Below are 14080 nucleotides of genomic sequence, written 5' to 3'. Positions count from 1 at the left end.
GAGATATGGGAGAGGTCTGTGGCGCTCAGTAGTTAGTAATGAGGGAGATATGGGAGAGGTCTGTGACGCTCAGTAGTTAGTAATGAGAGAGATATGGGAGAGGTCTGTGGCGCTCAGTAGTTAGTAATGAGGGAGATATGGCAAGGTCTGTGGCGCTCAGTAACTTAGTAATGAGGGAGATATGGGAGAGGTCTGTGGCGCTCAGTAGTTAGTAATGAGGGAGATATGGGGGAGGTCTGTGGCGCTCAGTAGTTAGTAATGAGGGAGATATGGAGAGGTATGTGGTGCTCAGTAGTTAGTAATGAGGGAGATATGGAGAGGTATGTGGCGCTCAGTAGTTAGTAATGAGGGAGATATGGGAGAGGTCTGTGGTGCTCAGTAGTTAGTAATGAGAGAGATATGGGAGAGGTCCTTGGCGCTCATTAGTAATGAGGGAGATATGGGGAGGTCTGTGGCACTCAGTAGTTAGTAATGAGAGAGATATGGAGAGGTCTGTGGCGCTTAGTAGTTAGTAATGAGGGAGATCTAGGGAGGTCTGTGGCGCCCAGTAGTTAGTAATGAGGGAGGTCTGTGGCGCTCAGTAGTTAGTAATAAGGGAGATCTAGGGAGGTCTCTGGTGCTCAGTAGTTAGTAATCAGAGAGTCTCTGGCGCTCAGTAGTTAGTAATGAGGGAGATATGGGGGAGGTCTCTGGCGCTCAGTAGTTAGTAATGAGAGAGTCTCTGGCGCTCAGTAGTTAGTAATGAGGGAGATATTAGAGAGGTCTGTGGCGCTCAGTAGTTGGTAATGAGGGAGATATGAGAGAGGTCTGTGGCGCTCAGTAGTTAGTAATGAGGGAGATATGGAGAGGTACGTTGCGCTCAGTAGTTAGTAATGAGAGAGATATGGGAGAGGTCTGTGATGCTCAGTAGTTAGTAATGAGGGAGATATGGGGGAGGTCTGTGGTGCTCAGTAGTTAGTAACGAGGGAGATGTGGGGAGGTCTGTGGCGCTCAGTAGTTGGTAATGAGGGAGATATAGGGAGGTCTGTGGCGCCCAGTAGTTAGTAATGAGGGAGATATGGGGGAGGTCTGTGGCGCTCAGTAGTTAGTAATGAGGGAGCTATGGGAGAGGTCTGTGGCGCTCAGTAGTTTGTAATGAGTGAGATATGGAGAGTCCTGTGGCGCTCAGTAGTTAGTAATGACGGAGAAATGGGAGAGGTCTGTGGCACTCAGTAGTTAGTAATGAGGGAGATATGGGAGAGCTCTGTGGCGCCCAGTAGTTAGTAATGAGGGAGATATGGGAGAGGTCTGTTGCGCTCAGTAGTTAGTAATGAGAGAGATATGGGGGAGGTTTGTGGCGCTCAGTAGTTAGTAATGAGGGAGATATGGGGGAGGTCTGTGGCGCTCAGTATTTAGTAATGAAGGAATCTCTGGCACTCAGTAGTTAGTAATGTGGGAGATATGGGAGAGGTCTGTGGCGCTCAGTAGTTAGTAATGAGGGAGATATGGGAGAGGTCTGTGGCGCTCAGTAGTTAGTAATGAGGGAGATATGGGGAGGTCTGTTGCGCTCAGTAGTTAGTAACGAGGGAGATGTGGGGAGGTCTGTGGCGCTCAGTAGTTAGTTATGAGGGAGATATAGGGAGGTCTGTGGCACCCAGTAGTTAGTAATGAGTGAGATATGGGAGAGGTCTGTGGCGCTCAGTAGTTGGTAATGAGTGAGATATGGAGAGGTCTCTGGCGCTCAATAGTTAGTAATGAGGGAGATATGGAGAGGTCTGTGGCGCCCAGTAGTTAGTAATGAGGGAGATATGGGAAGGTCTGTGGCGCTCAGTAGTTAGTAATGAGGGAGATATGGAGAGGTCTGTGGCGCTCAGTAGTTAGTAATGAGGGAGATATGGGAGAGGTCTGTGGTGCTCAGTAGTTAGTAATGAGGGAGATATGGGAAGGTCTGTGGCGCTCAGTAGTTAGTAATGAGGGAGATATGGGAGAGGTCTGTGGTGCTCAGTAGTTAGTAATGAGGGAGATATGGGGCAGGTCTGTGGTGCCCAGTAGTAAGTAATGAGGGAGATATGGGAAGGTCTGTGGCGCTCAGTAGTTAGTAATGAGAGGGATATGGAGAGGTCTGTGGTGCTCAGTAGATAGTAATGAGGGAGATATGGTAGAGGTCTGTGGCGCTCAGTAGTTAGTAATGAGGGAGATATGGGAGAGGTCTGTGATGCTCAGTAGTTAGTAATGAGAGAGATATGGGAGAGGTCTGTGGCGCTCAGTAGTTAGTAATGAGGGAGATATGGGAGACGTCTGTGGCGCTCAGTAACGTAGTAATGAGGGAGATATGGGAGAGATCTGTGGCGCTCAGTAGTTAGTAATGAGGGAGATATGGGAGAGGTCTGTGGTGCTCAGTATTTAGTAATGAGGGAGATATGGTAGAGGTCTGTGGCGCTCAGTAGTTAGTAATTAGGGGGGGATATGGGAGAGGTCTTTGATGCTCAGTAGTTAGTAATGAGAGAGATATGGGAGTGGTCTGTGGCGCTCAGTAGTTAGTAATGAGGGAGATATGGGAGACGTCTGTGGCGCTCAGTAACGTAGTAATGAGGGAGATATGGGAGAGGTCTGTGGCGCTCAGTAATTTGTAATGAGGGAGATATGGGGGAGGTCTGTGGCGCCCACTAGTTAGTAATGAGGGAGACATGGAGAGGTCTGTGGCGCTCAGTAGTTAGTAATGAGGGAGATATGGGAGAGGTGTGTGGCGCTCAGTAGTTAGTAATGAGGGAGATATGGGAGAGGTCTGTGGTGCTCAGTAGTTACTAATGAGAGAGATATGGGAGAGGTCTGTGGCGCTCCGTAGTTAGTAATGAGGGAGATATGGGGAGGTCTGTGGCGCTCAGTAGTTAGTAATGAGAGATATATGGAGAGGTCTGTGGCGCTCAGTAGTTAGTAATGAGGGAGATCTAGGAAGGTCTGTGGCACCCAGTAGTTAGTAATGAGGGAGATCTAGGGAGGTCTGTGGCGCTCAGCAGTTAGTAATAAGGGAGATCTAGGGAGGTCTCTGGTGCTCAGTAGTTAGTAATGAGAGAGTCTCTGGTGCTCAGTAGTTAGTAATGAGGGAGATATGGGGGAGGTCTGTGGCGCTCACTAGTTAGTAATGAGAGAGATATGGGGGAGGTCGGTGGCGCTCAGTAGTTAGTAATGAGGGAGATCTAGGGAGGTCTGTGGCACTCACTAGTTAGTAATGAGAGAGATATGGGGGAGGTCTGTGGCGCTCAGTAGTTAGTAATGAGGGAGATTTGAGAGAGGTCTGTGGCGCTCAGTACTTAGTAATGATGGAGATATGGGGAGTTCACTTGCGCTCAGTAGTTAGTAATGAGAGAGTTATGGGAGAGGTCCTCTGGTGCTCAGTAGTTAGTAATGAGGGAGATATGGGAGAGGTCTGTGGCGCTCAGTAGTTAGTAATGAGGGAGATATGGGAGAGGTCTGTGGCGCTCAGTAGTTAGTAATGAGAGAGTCTCTGGCGCTCAGTAGTTAGTAATGAGGGTGATATGGGGAGGTCTGTGGCGCTCAGTAGTTAGTAATGAGGGAGATATGGGAGAGGTCTGTGGCGCTCAGTAGTTAGTAATGAGGGAGATATGGGAGAGGTCTGTGGCGCTCAGTAGTTAGTAATGAGGGAGATATGGGTGAGGTCTGTGGCGCCCAGTAGTTAGTAATGAGAGAGATATGTAGAGGTCTGTGGTGCTCAGTAGTTAGTAATGAGGGAGATATGGGAGAGGTCTGTGGCGCTCAGTAGTTAGTAATGAGGGAGGTATGGGAGAGGTCTGTGGCGCTCAGTAGTTAGTAATTAGGGGGGGATATGGGAGAGGTCTTTGATGCTCAGTAGTTAGTAATGAGAGAGATATGGGAGAGGTCTGTGGCGCTCAGTAGTTAGTAATGAGGGAGATATGGGAGACGTCTGTGGCGCTCAGTAACGTAGTAATGAGGGAGATATGGGAGAGGTCTGTGGCGCTCAGTAGTTAGTAATGAGGGAGATATGGGAGAGGTCTGTGGTGCTCAGTATTTAGTAATGAGGGAGATATGGTAGAGGTCTGTGGCGCTCAGTCGTTAGTAATTAGGGGGGGATATGGGAGAGGTCTTTGATGCTCAGTAGTTAGTAATGAGAGAGATATGGGAGTGGTCTGTGGCGCTCAGTAGTTAGTAATGAGGGAGGTATGGGAGACGTCTGTGGCGCTCAGTAACGTAGTAATGAGGGAGATATGGGAGAGGTCTGTGGCGCTCAGTAATTTGTAATGAGGGAGATATGGGGGAGGTCTGTGGCGCCCAGTTGTTAGTAATGAGGGAGACATGAAGAGGTCTGTGGCGCTCAGTAGTTAGTAATGAGGGAGATATGGGAGAGGTGTGTGGCGCTCAGTAGTTAGTAATGTGGGAGATATGGGAGAGGTCTGTGGTGCTCAGTAGTTACTAATGAGAGAGATATGGGAGAGGTCTGTGGCGCTCAGTAGTTAGTAATGAGGGAGATCTAGGAAGGTCTGTGGCGCCCAGTAGTTAGTAATGAGGGAGATCTAGGGAGGTCTGTGGCGCTCAGTAGTTAGTAATAAGGGAGATCTAGGGAGGTCTCTGGTGCTCAGTAGTTAGTAATGAGAGAGTCTCTGGTGCTCAGTAGTTAGTAATGAGGGAGATATGGGGGAGGTCTGTGGCGCTCACTAGTTAGTAATGAGAGATATGGGGGAGGTCGGTGGCGCTCAGTAGTTAGTAATGAGGGAGATCTAGGGAGGTCTGTGGCACTCACTAGTTAGTAATGAGAGAGATATGGGGGAGGTCTGTGGCGCTCAGTAGTTGGTAATGAGGGAGATATGGGGAGTTCACTTGCGCTCAGTAGTTAGTAATGAGAGAGTTATGGGAGAGGTCTGTGGTGCTCAGTAGTTAGTAATGAGGGAGATATGGGAGAGGTCTGTGGCGCTCAGTAGTTAGTAATGAGGGAGATATGGGAGAGGTCTGTGGCGCTCAGTAGTTGGTAATGAGAGAGTCTCTGGCGCTCAGTAGTTAGTAATGAGGGAGATATGGGGAGGTCTGTGGCGCTCAGTAGTTAGTAATGAGGGAGATATGGGAGAGGTCTGTGGCGCTCAGTAGTTAGTAATGAGGGAGATATGGGAGAGGTCTGTGGCGCTCAGTAGTTAGTAATGAGGGAGATATGGGTGAGGTCTGTGGCGCCCAGTAGTTAGTAATGAGAGAGATATGTAGAGGTCTGTGGTGCTCAGTAGTTAGTAATGAGGGAGATATGGGAGAGGTCTGTGGCGCTCAGTAGTTAGTAATGAGGGAGGTATGGGAGAGGTCTGTGGCGCTCAGTAGTTAGTAATGAGGGAGATATGGGAGAGGTCTGTGGCGCTCAGTAGTTAGTAATGAGAGAGATATGGGGAGGTCTGTGGCGCTCAGTAGTTAGTAATGAGGGAGATATATAGAGAGGTCTGTGGCGCTCAGTAGTTAGTAATGAGGGAGATCTAGGGAGGTCTGTGGCGCTCACTAGTTAGTAATGAGAGAGATATGTGGGAGGTCGGTGGCGCTCAGTAGTTAGTAATGAGGGAGATCTAGGGAGGTCTGTGGCACTCACTAGTTAGTAATGAGATAGATATGTGGGAGGTCTGTGGCGCTCAGTAGTTTGTAATGAGGGAGATATGGGGAGGTCTGTGGCGCTCAGTAGTTAGTAATGAGAGAGATATGGAGAGGTCTTAGGCACTCAGTAGTTAGTAATGAGGGAGATATGGGAGAGGTCTGTGGCGCTCAGTATTTAGTAATGAGGGAGATATGGGAGAGGTCTGTGGCGCTCAGTATTTAGTAATGAGAGAGATATGGAGAGGTCTGTGGTGCTCAGTAGTTAGTAATGAGGGGGATATGGTAGAGGTCTGTGGCGCTCAGTAGTTCGTAATGAGGGAGATATGGGAGAGGTCTGTGGCGATCAGTAGTTAGTAATGAGGGAGATATGGAGAGGTCTGTGGCGCTCAGTAGTTTAGTAATGAGAGAGATATGGAGAGGTCTGTGGTGCTCAGTAGTTAGTAATAAGGGGGATATGGGAGAGGTCTGTGGCGCTCAGTAGTTCGTAATGAGGGAGATATGGGAGAGGTCTGTGGCGCTCAGTAGTTAGTAATGAGGGAAATATGGGGGAGGACTGTGGTGCCCAGTAGTTAGTAATGAGGGAGATCTAGGGAGGTCTGTGGCGCTCAGTAGTTAGTAATAAGGGAGATCTAGGGAGGTCTCTGGCGCTCAGTAGTTAGTAATGAGAGAGTCTCTGGTGCTCTGTAATTAGTAATGAGGGAGATATGGGGGAGGTCTCTGGCGCTCAGTAGTTAGCAATGAGAGAGTCTCTGGCGCTCAGTAGTTAGCAATGAGGGAGATATGAGAGAGGTCTGTGGCGCTCAGTAGTTAGTAATGAGGGAGATATGGGAGAGGTCTGTGGCGCTCAGTAGTTAGTAATGAGATAGATATGGGAGAGATCTGTGGCGCTCAGTAGTTAGTAATGAGAGAGATATGTAGAGGTCTGTGGTGCTTAGTAGTTAGTAATGAGGGAGATATGGGAGAGGTCTCTGGCGCTCAGTAGTTAGTAATGAGGGAGATATGGAGAGGTATGTGGCGCTCAGTAGTTAGTAATGAAGGAGATATGGAGAGGTATGTGGCGCTCAGTAGTTAGTAATGAGGGAGATATGGGAGAGGTCTGTGGCGCTCAGTAGTTAGTAATGAGATCGATATGGGAGAGATCTGTGGCGCTCAGTAGTTAGCAATGAGAGAGTCTCTGGCGCTCAGTAGTTAGTAATGAGGGAGATATGAGAGAGGTCTGTGGTGCTTAGTAGTTAGTATTGAGGGAGATTTGGGAGAGGTCTCTGGCGCTCAGTAGTTAGTAATGAGGGAGATATGGAGAGGTATGTGGCGCTCAGTAGTTAGTAATGAGGGAGATATGGAGAGGTATGTGGCTCTCAGTAGTTAGTAATGAGGGAGATATGGAGAGGTACGTGGCGCTCAGTAGTTAGTAATGAGAGAGATATGGGAGAGGTCTGTGGCGCTCAGTAGTTAGTAATGAGGGAGATATGGAGAGGTATGTGGCGCTCAGTAGTTAGTAATGAGGGAGATATGGGAGAAGTCTGTGGCGCTCAGTAGTTAGTAATGAGGGAGATATGGGAGAGGTCTGTGGCGCTCAGTAGTTAGTAATGAGGGAGATATGGGATAGGTCTGTGGCACTCAGTAGTTAGTAATGAGGGAGATATGGGAGAGGTCTGTGGCGCTCAGTAGTTAGTAATGAGGGAGATATGGAGAGGTCTGTGGCACTCAGTAGTTAGTAATGAGGGAGATATGGGAGAGGTCTGTGGCGCTCAGTAGTTAGTAATGAGGGAGATATGGGAGAGGTCTGTGGCGCTCAGTAGTTAGTAATGAGGGAGATATGGGAGAGGTCTGTGGCGCTCAGTAGTTAGTAATGAGGGAAATATGGGATAGGTCTGTGGCACTCAGTAGTTAGTAATGAGGGAGATATGGGAGAGGTCTGTGGCGCTCAGTAGTTAGTAATGAGAGAGTCTCTAGCGCTCAGTAGTTAGCAATGAGGGAGATATGGGAAGGTCTGTGGCGCTCAGTAGTTAGTAATGAGGGAGATATGGGAGAGGTATGTGGCACTCAGTAGTTAGTAATGAGGGAGATATGGGAGAGGTCTGTGGCGCTCAGTAGTTAGTAATGAGGGAGATATGGGAGAGGTCTGTGGCGCTCAGTAGTTTAGTAATGAGAGAGATATGGAGAGGTCTGTGGCGCTCAGTAGTTAGTAATGAGGGAGATATGGGAGAGGTCTGTGGCGCTCAGTAGTTCGTAATGAGGGAGATATGGGAGAGGTCTGTGACGCTCAGTAGTTAGTAATGAGGGAGATATGGGGGAGGTCTGTGGCGCCTAGTAGTTAGTAATGAGGGAGATCTAGGGAGGTCTGTGGCGCTCAGTAGTTAGTAATAAGGGAGATCTTGGGAGGTCTCTGGCGCTTAGTAGTTAGTAATGAGAGAGTCTCTGGCGCTCTCTAATTAGTAATGAGGGAGATATGGGGGAGGTCTGTGGCGCTCAGTAGTTAGTAATGAGGGAGATATGGGGAGGTCTGTGGCGCTCAGTAGTTAGTAATGAGAGAGATATGGGATAGGTCTGTGGCACTCAGTAGTTAGTAATGAGGGAGATATGGGAGAGGTCTGTGGCGCTCAGTAATTAGTAATGAGAGAGTCTCTGGCGCTCAGTAGTTAGCAATGAGGGAGATATGGGGAGGTCTGTGGCGCTCAGTAGTTAGTAATGAGGGAGATATGGGAGAGGTATGTGGCACTCAGTAGTTAGTAATGAGGGAGATATGGGAGAGGTCTGTGGCGCTCAGTAGTTAGTAATGAGGGAGATATGGGAGAGGTCTGTGGCGCCCAGTAGTTAGTAATGAGGGAGATATGGGAAGGTCTGTGGCGCTCAGTAGTTAGTAATGAGGGAGATATGGGAGAGGTCTGTGGCGCTCAGTATTTAGTAATGAGAGAGAGATATGGAGAGGTTTGTGGCGCTCAGTAGTTTAGTAATGAGAGAGATATGGAGAGGTCTGTGGCGCTCAGTAGTTAGTAATGAGGGAGATATGGGAGAGGTCTGTGGCGCTCAGTAGTTCGTAATGAGGGAGATATGGGAGAGGTCTGTGACGCTCAGTAGTTAGTAATGAGGGAGATGTGGGGGAGGTCTGTGGCGCCTAGTAGTTAGTAATGAGGGAGATCTAGGGAGGTCTGTGGCGCTCAGTAGTTAGTAATAAGGGAGATCTAGGGAGGTCTCTGGCGCTCAGTAGTTAGTAATGAGAGAGTCTCTGGTGCTCTGTAATTAGTAATGAGGGAGATATGGGGGAGGTCTCTGGCGCTCAGTAGTTAGCAATGAGAGAGTCTCTGGCGCTCAGTAGTTAGTAATGAGGGAGATATTAGAGAGGTCGGTGGCGCTCAGTAGTTAGTAATGAGGGAGATATGGGAGAGGTCTGTGGTGCTCAGTAGTTAGTAATGAGGGAGATATTAGAGAGGTCTGTGGTGCTCAGTAGTTAGTAATGAGGGAGATATGGGAGAGGTCTGTGGCGCTCAGTAGTTAGTAATGAGAGAGATATGGGAGAGATCTGTGGCGCTCAGTAGTTAGTAATGAGAGAGATATGTAGAGGTCTGTGGTGCTTAGTAGTTAGTAATGAGGGAGATATGGGAGAGGTCTCTGGCGCTCAGTAGTTAGTAATGAGGGAGATATGGAGAGGTCTGTGGCGCTCAGTAGTTAGTAATGAGGGAGATATGGGGAGGTCTGTGGCGCCCAGTAGTTAGTAATGAGGGAGATATGGGAAGGTCTGTGGCGCTCAGTAGTTAGTAATGAGCGAGATATGTGAAGGTCTGTGGCGCTCAGTAGTTAGTAATGAGGGAGATATGGAGAGGTCTGTGGCACTCAGTAGTTAGTAATGAGGGAGATATGTGAAGGTCTGTGGCGCTCAGTAGTTAGTAATGAGGGAGATATGGGAGAGGTCTGTGGCGCTCAGTAGTTAGTAATGAGAGAGAGAGATATGGAGAGGTTTGTGGCGCTCAGTAGTTTAGTAATGAGAGAGATATGGAGAGGTCTGTGGCGCTCAGTAGTTAGTAATGAGGGAGATATGGGAGAGGTCTGTGGCGCTCAGTAGTTCGTAATGAGGGAGATATGGGAGAGGTCTGTGACGCTCAGTAGTTAGTAATGAGGGAGATATGGGGGAGGTCTGTGGCGCCTAGTAGTAATGAGGGAGATCTAGGGAGGTCTGTGGCGCTCAGTAGTTAGTAATAAGGGAGATCTAGGGAGGTCTCTGGCGCTCAGTAGTTAGTAATGAGAGAGTCTCTGGTGCTCTGTAATTAGTAATGAGGGAGATATGGGGGAGGTCTCTGGCGCTCAGTAGTTAGCAATGAGAGAGTCTCTGGCGCTCAGTAGTTAGTAATGAGGGAGATATTAGAGAGGTCTGTGGTGCTCAGTAGTTAGTAATGAGGGAGATATGGGAGAGGTCTGTGGCGCTCAGTAGTTAGTAATGAGAGAGATATGGGAGAGATCTGTGGCGCTCAGTAGTTAGTAATGAGAGAGATATGTAGAGGTCTGTGGTGCTTAGTAGTTAGTAATGAGGGAGATATGGGAGAGGTCTGTGGCGCTCAGTAGTTAGTAATGAGAGAGATATGGGAGAGATCTGTGGCGCTCAGTAGTTAGTAATGAGAGAGATATGTAGAGGTCTGTGGTGCTTAGTAGTTAGTAATGAGGGAGATATGGGAAGGTCTGTGGCGCTCAGTAGTTAGTAATGAGGGAGATATGGGAGAGGTCTGTGGCGCTCAGTATTTAGTAATGAGAGAGAGATATGGAGAGGTTTGTGGCGCTCAGTAGTTTAGTAATGAGAGAGATATGGAGAGGTCTGTGGCGCTCAGTAGTTAGTAATGAGGGAGATATGGGAGAGGTCTGTGGCGCTCAGTGGTTCGTAATGAGGGAGATGTGGGGGAGGTCTGTGGCGCCTAGTAGTTAGTAATGAGGGAGATATGGGAGAGGTCTGTGACGCTCAGTAGTTAGTAATGAGGGAGATGTGGGGGAGGTCTGTGGCGCCTAGTAGTTAGTAATGAGGGAGATCTAGGGAGGTCTGTGGCGCTCAGTAGTTAGTAATAAGGGAGATCTAGGGAGGTCTCTGGCGCTCAGTAGTTAGTAATGAGAGAGTCTCTGGTGCTCTGTAATTAGTAATGAGGGAGATATGGGGGAGGTCTCTGGCGCTCAGTAGTTAGCAATGAGAGAGTCTCTGGCGCTCAGTAGTTAGTAATGAGGGAGATATTAGAGAGGTCGGTGGCGCTCAGTAGTTAGTAATGAGGGAGATATGGGAGAGGTCTGTGGTGCTCAGTAGTTAGTAATGAGGGAGATATTAGAGAGGTCTGTGGTGCTCAGTAGTTAGTAATGAGGGAGATATGGGAGAGGTCTGTGGCGCTCAGTAGTTAGTTATGAGAGAGATATGGGAGAGATCTGTGGCGCTCAGTAGTTAGTAATGAGGGAGATATGGAGAGGTCTGTGGTGCTTAGTAGTTAGTAATGAGGGAGATATGGGAGAGGTCTCTGGCGCTCAGTAGTTAGTAATGAGGGAGATATGGAGAGGTATGTTGCGCTCAGTAGTTAGTAATGAGGGAGATATGTGAAGGTCTGTGGCGCTCAGTAGTTAGTAATGAGGGAGATATGGAGAGGTACATGGCGCTCAGTAGTTAGTAATGAGGGAGATATGTGAAGGTCTGTGGCGCTCAGTAGTTAGTAATGAGAGAGATATGGGAGAGGTCTTTGGCGCTCAGTAGTTAGTAATGAGGGAGATATGGAGAGGTATGTGGTGCTCAGTAGTTAGTAATGAGAGAGATATGGGAGAGGTCTGTGGCGCTCAGTAGTTAGTAATGAGGGAGCTATAGGGAGGTCTGTGGCACTCAGTATTTAGTAATGAAGGAGTCTCTGGCACTCAGTAGTTAGTAATAAGGGAGATATGGAGAGGTCTGTGGCACTCAGTAGTTAGTAATGAGGGAGATATGGGGGAGGTTTGTGGCGCTCAGTAGTTGGTAATGAGAGAGATATGGGAGAGATCTGTGGCGCTCAGTAGTTAGTAATGAGGGAGATATGTGAAGGTCTGTAGCGCTCAGTAGTTAGTAATGAGGGAGATATGGAGAGGTATGTGGCGCTCAGTAGTTAGTAATGAGGGAGATATGTGAAGGTCTGTGGCGCTCACTAGTTAGTAATGAGGGAGATATGGGAGAGGTCTGTGGCGCTCAGTAGTTAGTAATGAGGGAGATATGGGGAGGTCTGTGGCGCCCAGTAGTTAGTAATGAGGGAGATATGGGAAGGTCTGTGGCGCTCAGTAGTTAGTAATGAGCGAGATATGTGAAGGTCTGTGGCGCTCAGTAGTTAGTAATGAGGGAGATATGGAGAGGTCTGTGGCACTCAGTAGTTAGTAATGAGGGAGATATGTGAAGGTCTGTGGCGCTCAGTAGTTAGTAATGAGGGAGATATGGGAGAGGTCTGTGGCGCTCAGTATTTAGTAATGAGAGAGAGATATGGAGAGGTTTGTGGCGCTCAGTAGTTTAGTAATGAGAGAGATATGGAGAGGTCTGTGGCGCTCAGTAGTTAGTAATGAGGGAGATATGGGAGAGGTCTGTGGCGCTCAGTAGTTCGTAATGAGGGAGATATGGGAGAGGTCTGTGACGCTCAGTAGTTAGTAATGAGGGAGATATGGGGGAGGTCTGTGGCGCCTAGTAGTTAGTAATGAGGGAGATCTAGGGAGGTCTGTGGCGCTCAGTAGTTAGTAATAAGGGAGATCTAGGGAGGTCTCTGGCGCTCAGTAGTTAGTAATGAGAGAGTCTCTGGTGCTCTGTAATTAGTAATGAGGGAGATATGGGGGAGGTCTCTGGCGCTCAGTAGTTAGCAATGAGAGAGTCTCTGGCGCTCAGTAGTTAGTAATGAGGGAGATATTAGAGAGGTCTGTGGTGCTCAGTAGTTAGTAATGAGGGAGATATGGGAGAGGTCTGTGGCGCTCAGTAGTTAGTAATGAGAGAGATATGGGAGAGATCTGTGGCGCTCAGTAGTTAGTAATGAGAGAGATATGTAGAGGTCTGTGGTGCTTAGTAGTTAGTAATGAGGGAGATATGGGAGAGGTCTCTGGCGCTCAGTAGTTAGTAATGAGGGAGATATGGAGAGGTATGTGGCGCTCAGTAGTTAGTAATGAGAGAGATATGGGAGAGGTCTGTGGCGCTCAGTAGTTAGTAATGAGGGAGCTATAGGGAGGTCTGTGGCACTCAGTATTTAGTAATGAAGGAGTCTCTGGCACTCAGTAGTTAGTAATAAGGGAGATATGGAGAGGTCTGTGGCACTCAGTAGTTAGTAATAAGGGAGATATGGGGGAGGTTTGTGGCGCTCAGTAGTTAGTAATGAGAGAGATATGGGAGAGATCTGTGGCGCTCAGTAGTTAGTAATGAGGGAGATATGTGAAGGTCTGTGGCGCTCAGTAGTTAGTAATGAGGGAGATATGGAGAGGTATGTGGCGCTCAGTAGTTAGTAATGAGGGAGATATGTGAAGGTCTGTGGCGCTCAGTAGTTAGTAATGAGGGAGATATGGGAGAGGTCTGTGGCGCTCAGTAGTTAGTAATGAGGGAGATATGGGAGAGGTCTGTGGCGCTCAGTAGTTAGTAATGAGAGAGATATTGGAGAGGTCTGTGGCACTCAGTAGTTAGTAATGAGCGATATATGTGAAGGTCTGTGGCGCTCAGTAGTTAGTAATGAGGGAGATATGGAGAGGTCTGTGGCGCTCAGTATTTAGTAATGAGAGAGATATGTGAAGGTCTGTGGCGCTCAGTAGTTAGTAATGAGGGAGATATGGAGAGTTCTGTGGCGCTCAGTAGTTAGTAGTTCTACTTTTATTCTTTTACTCCCTTCAGAACATTAAAAGTGGTTACAATGTAGTTAGTTGCAGGTAATTATCAGTTTATTATTCACATTACCGTTTAATCAAACAATCGTTATTTAGTATTTAATTGGCTCAAGGAGGATGGGACTGATGGACCTATAAGTTACTGTTACTACAAATAATACAATTACTATGCGAGCGCTATCAAGGTCAGTTAAAGGCCACAAGGTCGTTATGGGTTGGAGTCATGTTGACCTGTGTGGTTATTATACATCAGCTGTTTCACTTCAGCACTTCCTGTGCAGCTGAGTGAAAGTTGCAGATTGTAATGGGAAAGTAATTCAGCCCAGTCTGCTACTTCACGCCTCACCTTATACTCTGATGGATGTGTCCCTTGTCACAGCTGCTCAGCCAGTCTAACAGATGTTTTATGCCGTCTGCTGAATGAGCACAGCATGTGTCCAGTGATCGCTTTTACATTGTGGTTGCATCTATTGCTCTTTTGTTGTCTTCTGTCTGTTTAAACACAGAAACGTCATTTATCGGTAGGTTGGGGAAAGCTGTAAGTCTGTTTTTTACCTTCCCTAATATGTAATACTCCAGGAACCTATAAACTTGTAATTAAACTTCCCTTATGTCGGTGTTAAATACTGGCCTAGATTATCAAACATTGTTTTACACTAAATGTATTCTTGTTGTA

The 14080-nt window shown here is 47.7% G+C and overlaps 1 protein-coding gene and 1 long non-coding RNA gene across 10 annotated transcripts in view; both read left to right on the top strand.

Moving 5' to 3' along the window:
- Window positions 1-14080, top strand: part of RBFOX2 (RNA binding fox-1 homolog 2) — a 554363-nt gene that overhangs the window by 293719 nt on the left and 246564 nt on the right. The window lies entirely within an intron of this gene.
- Window positions 9738-12627, top strand: LOC128666653 (uncharacterized). The gene is made up of 3 exons (XR_008403260.1): window positions 9738-11694; window positions 11868-11910; window positions 12588-12627. It is a non-coding gene; the product is annotated as an uncharacterized LOC128666653 (long non-coding RNA).

Source organism: Bombina bombina, chromosome 7 (assembly GCF_027579735.1).
Source record: "Bombina bombina isolate aBomBom1 chromosome 7, aBomBom1.pri, whole genome shotgun sequence".
NCBI classification, from domain to species: Eukaryota; Metazoa; Chordata; class Amphibia; order Anura; family Bombinatoridae; genus Bombina; species Bombina bombina.
The sequence above is the reverse complement of the archived record's forward strand: the minus strand, read 5'-3'. Positions and strand labels throughout refer to the sequence as shown.